Source organism: Galeopterus variegatus, unplaced genomic scaffold (genome assembly GCF_000696425.1).
Source record: "Galeopterus variegatus unplaced genomic scaffold, G_variegatus-3.0.2 Scaffold29249, whole genome shotgun sequence".
In the NCBI taxonomy this organism is placed as follows: Eukaryota; Metazoa; Chordata; class Mammalia; order Dermoptera; family Cynocephalidae; genus Galeopterus; species Galeopterus variegatus.
This window is the reverse complement of record NW_007755360.1, coordinates 1-6212: the sequence shown is the minus strand read 5'-3', so window position 1 is coordinate 6212 and position 6212 is coordinate 1. Positions and strand designations below refer to the sequence as shown.

General features: G+C 51.1%; 1 long non-coding RNA gene and 1 other non-coding gene across 2 annotated transcripts; both read left to right on the top strand.

Annotated features, from left to right (window-relative positions):
* The first annotated feature begins 170 nt into the window (after window positions 1-170).
* On the top strand, window positions 171-980 carry LOC103583846. Its single transcript, XR_549904.1, has 2 exons — window positions 171-233; window positions 482-980. It is a non-coding gene; the product is annotated as an uncharacterized LOC103583846 (long non-coding RNA).
* Window positions 981-5938: 4958 nt separating this feature from the next.
* TRNASTOP-UCA lies at window positions 5939-6024 on the top strand. Its single transcript has one exon. It is a non-coding gene; the product is annotated as a tRNA-Tyr (tRNA).
* Window positions 6025-6212: the final 188 nt, after the last annotated feature.

Sequence of the window (6212 nt, the reverse complement as noted above, 5' to 3'; positions counted from 1 at the left end):
ACATCACTCCCCACACACAGGGGGGCCCAACAGACTGACCCTACAACTTGAACCACTAACTTCCAAGGGTACGTTATTAGGTTTAGAGTTGAAGGTGGGGTGGTGAGCCACTCCCCCCAACCAAGGCAAAGAACCCCCTGCAATCCCTCTTTTACCCCTTCTTGGTCTCTCCAGGCCCAGATCGACCAGTATGTGGGGTTGGTGAACAGTCAACTGAGCCACGTCAAAGCTAAGTAAGGGCACAGGGAGGGGGAAGGGGGAGCTTGGGAACTTTTTCTTTCTATGCTTCCTGTCCCCAAGTCCCCTGGGACTGAATTCCCCTTTCTCTGAGAAGGGTGAGAGACAATTCCAACACAGGCCATTATGTGGAGGGTAGGGACTTGGGCTCTTAGCTAGTTCCCCCATCCAGCTTTCCTCTTAGTTCCCAGATGCCCACCCGGTCTCTTGCCCCACCTTGTGACCCCACCCGTTTCTCCCTCAGGATCCGAGCTAAGATCCCAGGGACAGGAGCCCTTGCCTCAGCAGCAGCTGCAGTGTCTGGATCCAAAGCCAAAGCCGAATGAGAGGGGTGTCTCTGCCTGCGGAACGCCTGCCCCCACCCGTTGCAGCCCTCTGGCCCCTCTCCATCTCCCATCCATCCCCATCCTCTCCCCGCCTCGGCCCGTCATTCCCCGGTGGGTGTCAGGATCGCTCAGACCAGGGAATCTGCGCCAATTGCCTGAGCGGCCAGGACTACATTTCCCAAGAGGCACTGCTCTAGGAGTCCCGGAAAGGCGAGGCACCTTGGCCGCAGGGCCTTCTAGGACTTGTAGTTGACTAGGCAGGGCACCGCCCTGCACTTCCGTGACCCCGCCGCTGGAGGCGCCGTGAGGGGGTGGCGTCTCCTGGACGCCACTAGCCCCAACGCCTGGGCTTTGCATGGGGCCCAGGCGAGGCCTGAGCTTGGATTTACACTGTAATAAAGACTCTTGTGGAAAACCCAAGGCCTCCTGTGCTTCCGGCGCCCTCCAGCTTTCACCTTCCTGCACTGAAAAGCGCTTAAGTGATACTCCAGGAGAACTTTCCCCATCTCTGCGGAAGACCCTTCTAGCATGTGTTTAGAGTATGAAATGATTGAGGGGAAGACGCTGAGAGATCACTCATTCCGGGGCTAGCCAAGCCTCGGCTCAAGACACTCTGCGCACTGAGCAGCTATCTCACCTGAGCCCTAGACCCAGGTGTCCAGGGACTTCTGCAAAACTGCCCCGTGCCCCACTCCCTCCACCGCCAAACATATCCGAAACTTTTCCTCATTCTATCTGATTTCCAATCCAGGGACGTCCCCACTGCCCACGTTGTCACCAGGCCAGACACCCGGGTATGACCTTGGGCTCCTTCTTCCTCACTTCCCACATCTAATCAGTCATGAAGCTATGTGTATACTACCTCCCAGATGTCTCCCATCTGCCCACTTCTGTCCACCCCAACTGCCTTGGGACCACGTACAGGACCTCACGGCCTCTCTGGGCCTCAGTTTCCAAAGCTGTTAACTGAGGAGGAGGAGGAGGTAGAGGGGAGACTGGAGACAGATCCACAGGCCTGTGTTTAAGTCCTGCCTTCACTACCTCTTGGCTGTGAGACCTTGAGCAAGTGACTTCACCTCTCAAAGCCTCAGTTTACTGAAATGGAAAACTGTCACCATAACTATACCCACATGTAAAGCTCTTGGCATGAAGTTTGGCATATAATAAATGCTTAGTAAACAGAAGCTGCTATTGTTAGTTCTGACATTTCCCAAATCTCAGTCATTCCCTCACAACCTTCATGATCGTTATATCACACCTTCTGCTATTTACCTAATATTTTTCTTTAAATTGGTTTATTTAAAAAAAACAAAGCAAATGTCTTTTAAAAAGAAATGTTACTTCACCACTTTGAAAGGACGCCAGTATTGCTCGCCAGAAACAGAAGGTAACAGTATAAGTAAAAACAAAAAAATAAACATTTAAAATGTTTGTTGGTGTACCACTTAAAATCTCACTTGCCCCTAGTGACACATGTCACATTTTCAGAGACAGATAACGATGTTCCAAGTAGTAGTTACAGCTGCAGAATTTGTATACAGGGGGTGCCTAGCAGCAGCTAATTAAAACAGAGAGGGCTTAGGGGACTTATCTTGAATATGGATTTGCCAAGCAGGAACAATATTTTAAATTTGCAAATTTAAAAAAAAAAAAAAAAAGGCCAGCCCCGTGGCTCACTTGGGAGAGTGCGGTGCTGATAACACCAAGGCCACGGGTTCGGATCCTATATAGGGATGGCCGGTTGGCTCACTGGCTGAGCGTGGTGCTGACAACACCAAGCCAAGGGTTAAGATTCCCTTACTGGTCATCTTAAAAAAAAAAAAGTTTTGGAAATAAATAGAGGTTGCGGTCACACAGCATTGTGAATGTAATTCATTCCACGCAATTTTATGCTTAAAAATGCTTAAATAACACCAAGGTCACAGGTTCCAATCCCCATACCAGCCAGCCGCAAAAAAAAAAAGAAAAAAAAAAAAGCTTAAAATGGCAATCCTAATATATAGGTTTTACCACATGAATGAAAAAGAAGTAAATATAATTTAAAAAATAGCAAATTTTTCTGTAGATGCCTTTATTTACACTTTTTATGAGACCAAGTACCCATTTGTCTCTATCAAAGAGTTGGGGAAGAGGGACCGGCTGAGATCATGGGTCCAGGAATGAGTAAAGCCCCCAAGCCCATCACTGGCACCCCCACTGGAAGCAGGAAACAGGTCGAAGATTGAAAGAGCCTTTACTGAGCACCTCTCACTTACTCCAGTAAGATTAGTGTACTAGTCCTGTTATACAGATGGGGAAACTGAGGCTCAGGGGAAAATGGTGATCATATTCTTTCATTCACCCCACAAACATTTACTGAACATCTGCTCCATGCTGAAAGCACATTTTAGGCACTAGGGATACAACAATGAGAAAAACAAAGTCCATAGGTTCATGGAGCTGATACTCTTTTTTTTTTTTCATGGTCACTTATTTATTTTTGATACCAATGTACCTGACACATGACCTGTCAGTCAGCACACACACCACCACACAGGTAGGGCCTGGCCCCCTGGGGGAGAGGTGGAACGGGGACAAGGGCCAGTGCGTAGGTGCTGTGGTCTGCCTCTCCAGCCTTCCCAGGCTGCAGCGAGGCTCCCAGGCCTTCAGAGGTTGGGGCCATAGCAGATGCATGAAGTGGTGGTGGGGGGGATGCTGGCCTTGCAGAGGTTACTGGGAGGGAACTCTCAGCTCTACAGCCACCAGCTGAGTTGGGGACCCTGGGGAGCCAGCCCCCAAGCTCAGGTGCTCAGTCCTCACCCCAGCTGGAACACATTAGCCCTGCACAAGGGAAGGGAGGACAGATGGAGGGAAGTGGTTCTCGTTTCAAGTTCATAGAGAAGTGGGGGCAGCGATGAGGAGAAGCAGCGGGCAGGATCACGGCTGGTTACCTCAGCAGTCCAGGGCCCCAGGTGGGGGAGGGAGGCTGACCCCCAACGCTGTTCCCACTGCTCTGGTCCCCTCACCCTTCAAAACTCCAGATGGACCAGGCCTCCGGAACGTCATTGCTGCCCGCACACTCACATGCAGGCACGCAGGGACACTCAGTTACCACAAGGTTAAAATTAAGAGGTGGGGAGAAGAGAGAGAAAACAAGTTATAACAGTGCTTGCTGCTGGGGACCCCGGCACACAGGTTGGGCTCTGTGCCCTAGGCAGGGGCCCTTTGCCATTAAAGGAAAGAGCAGCAAGAAGGCTGGTGGCTACAGGGTGGGGACATCCACAGAGATTAAGTACAAAGGAGGGGGATGCCCCCACTCAGCACCCCCACATAAGGCTGAGCTGGCTCATGGGGGTGGGGCGCATGTAGGGGGAGCTTCCCCACTTGGAGTGTCCTGACTGACCCTTTGCTGAAGGTGCTCCAGTGGGCAAGGGGCTGGGAGTGATGCCTTTTTTTTTGGCCACTGGCTGGTAGAGGAATCCATCTGAGCTAACTGGCCAGCCCAGCTGGGGGTGATGGCTTGCAGGCCCCTGCACACTAGAAGGGAGGGGGTGCTATGTACAGGGGGAGGTACATGGAATGCGGGAGACAGAAACTCCTGCCACCCTACCTCCCCATCCCTCGGGGCTCAAGGGGGATGGGTACTGTGGCTCCTGGCTGCCAGGGGAGAGAGACAGAACTAAGGGCACTTGTGCCAGTGGCTCTGTTGGGGTGAGGATTAGTGTCTGGGGTGGCCCAGCCCCATGGCCTATAAGATCCCAGGGTGCAGGTGAGGGTATAGGGAGAGTGGTCACTGCTTCTTTTCTCAGGCAGTGATGGTGACCAGCTGCTTGGCAGTATTGGGAATATCATAGATGCACTGGATCACCTGCTGAGTTAGCAGCTAGAAGTCCACGGGGGTACTAGGCTCCAAGGGCATGGTCTTCAAGCACTTGCTCTGCAGCTGGTAGGGGCTGACATTGAACAGCTGCAGTCAACTTTGCATGAGCTCCAAGGCTGGCCTCTTTGGGAAGAGAGAGGCGTCTTGGTCACAACCACATGGATCTTCTCTGAGCAGGTCACAAATCTGTCATGCTTGAACTCCTGGGCCACCCGTAAGAATTCCTGAATGTTCTTGGTGACCCACTCTGTCTTCAAGATGACACCCTCTGTGCTGGGAAGCCCAGGGTCTAGGTCTTCGTGGAGCTGATATTCTAGTGGGAGCAGACAGACAATAAGCAAATAGACGTAGAATATGGCAGGTGGTGATGAGGATGATGGAGAAAAGTCCAGCAGCGTAAGTGGACACAGTGACAGGGCTTTCTATTTTAAATTGAGTCATTCGGGAAGGCCTCACTGAGTGGCGATGTTTGAACAGAGGCCAGAGTGAAGGGAGGCAGTGAGCCATGTGAACATGTGGAAGAAAGGAGATCCAGGCTGCAGGATCACCAAATGCAAAGGTCCTTAGGAGGTAACATGCCTGATGTGTGCAGCAAGACCCCTGTATGCCCGAAGCCAGGTATGTGAGGGAAGTGGCTAGCAGACAGCGTCAGAGGTGTGAAAGGTGCTATTATAGAGATTTGTAAACTGGGGTGAGAACTTTGACTTTTACTCTAAGATGGAAGTCATGGAAGAGCTTCATGCGGGAAAATATTGTTATCAAGAGATCACTAACTTAGGTTATAAAAGGGTCACCCTTCTTGTAACAATAATTACGACGGCACAGGTTGGATGGACCGTGTGAACTGGGGTATGGTACTACCCCTTTCTGAGCTTCGGTTTCCCCAATCATAAAACGCAGTTGCAGAAACTGATGGTGTCTAACATCTAAACTCGATGGGGACAGGATGTGTTTCATCCCCAGCATGTAGGACAGTGCCTGGGACTCAGTGGACGTTCGATAAACATTGAACGAACACAGGACTCCGTAGGTCCCCGCAGTTCCACAGAAGAACAGCAGGTGTCGCACCAGCCTCATAGCTGCCAGCCCAGAGGCTCCGGGGCCGGGACAAGTCAGACTCTGACAGAAGCCCACTCCTCCGCAGGAGTAGAATTCGTATTTTTCCAGGAAGGGACTTCTGAATGCTGAACTCTGAGTATCTCCTCTTAAAACACTGACTTTTCACTTTGGAAAAAGGGTCTCTTCGCCCTTTAACAGGCAGCCAGGTCCGTAGGCGCCCCTTCCCAGAATGCTCAGCGCCATTTAAATGAGCAATGTCCTGCGCGAGGATGACTCACGTTATATAGGGCAGAGACAACATTTTGGAAGAAATCTATCTAAGAAAGAGATAGGAAAATTACAACTATTCAAAGTAACTATTTCATAGCCTTCCGAACTACACTCTCCACAAATCACCATGAGTCTAAAAGTTAAGGATTTATGAGCTTTATATAGCTTCTCGGGGAGGAGGGACTCCGCCCGGATGATCCTCAGTGGTCTGGGGTGCAGGCTTCAAACCTGTAGCTGTCTAGCGACAGAGTGGTTCAATTCCACCTTTCGGGCGGCGGTTGCACGTTTTCATCCGACAACGTTCCCGCGCTGGTTGTGCACGGAGACGCTCCTCCAGCCTGCACCTGGAGAGGTCCCTGCGGCCCTCACGTCGCAGTTTTTCGTCCGTGCACGCAGGTATGTGCCCGTAGTTACATTTTCCCCCAGGAATATTAAAACACAACTCAGAAAGATGAAGAAAA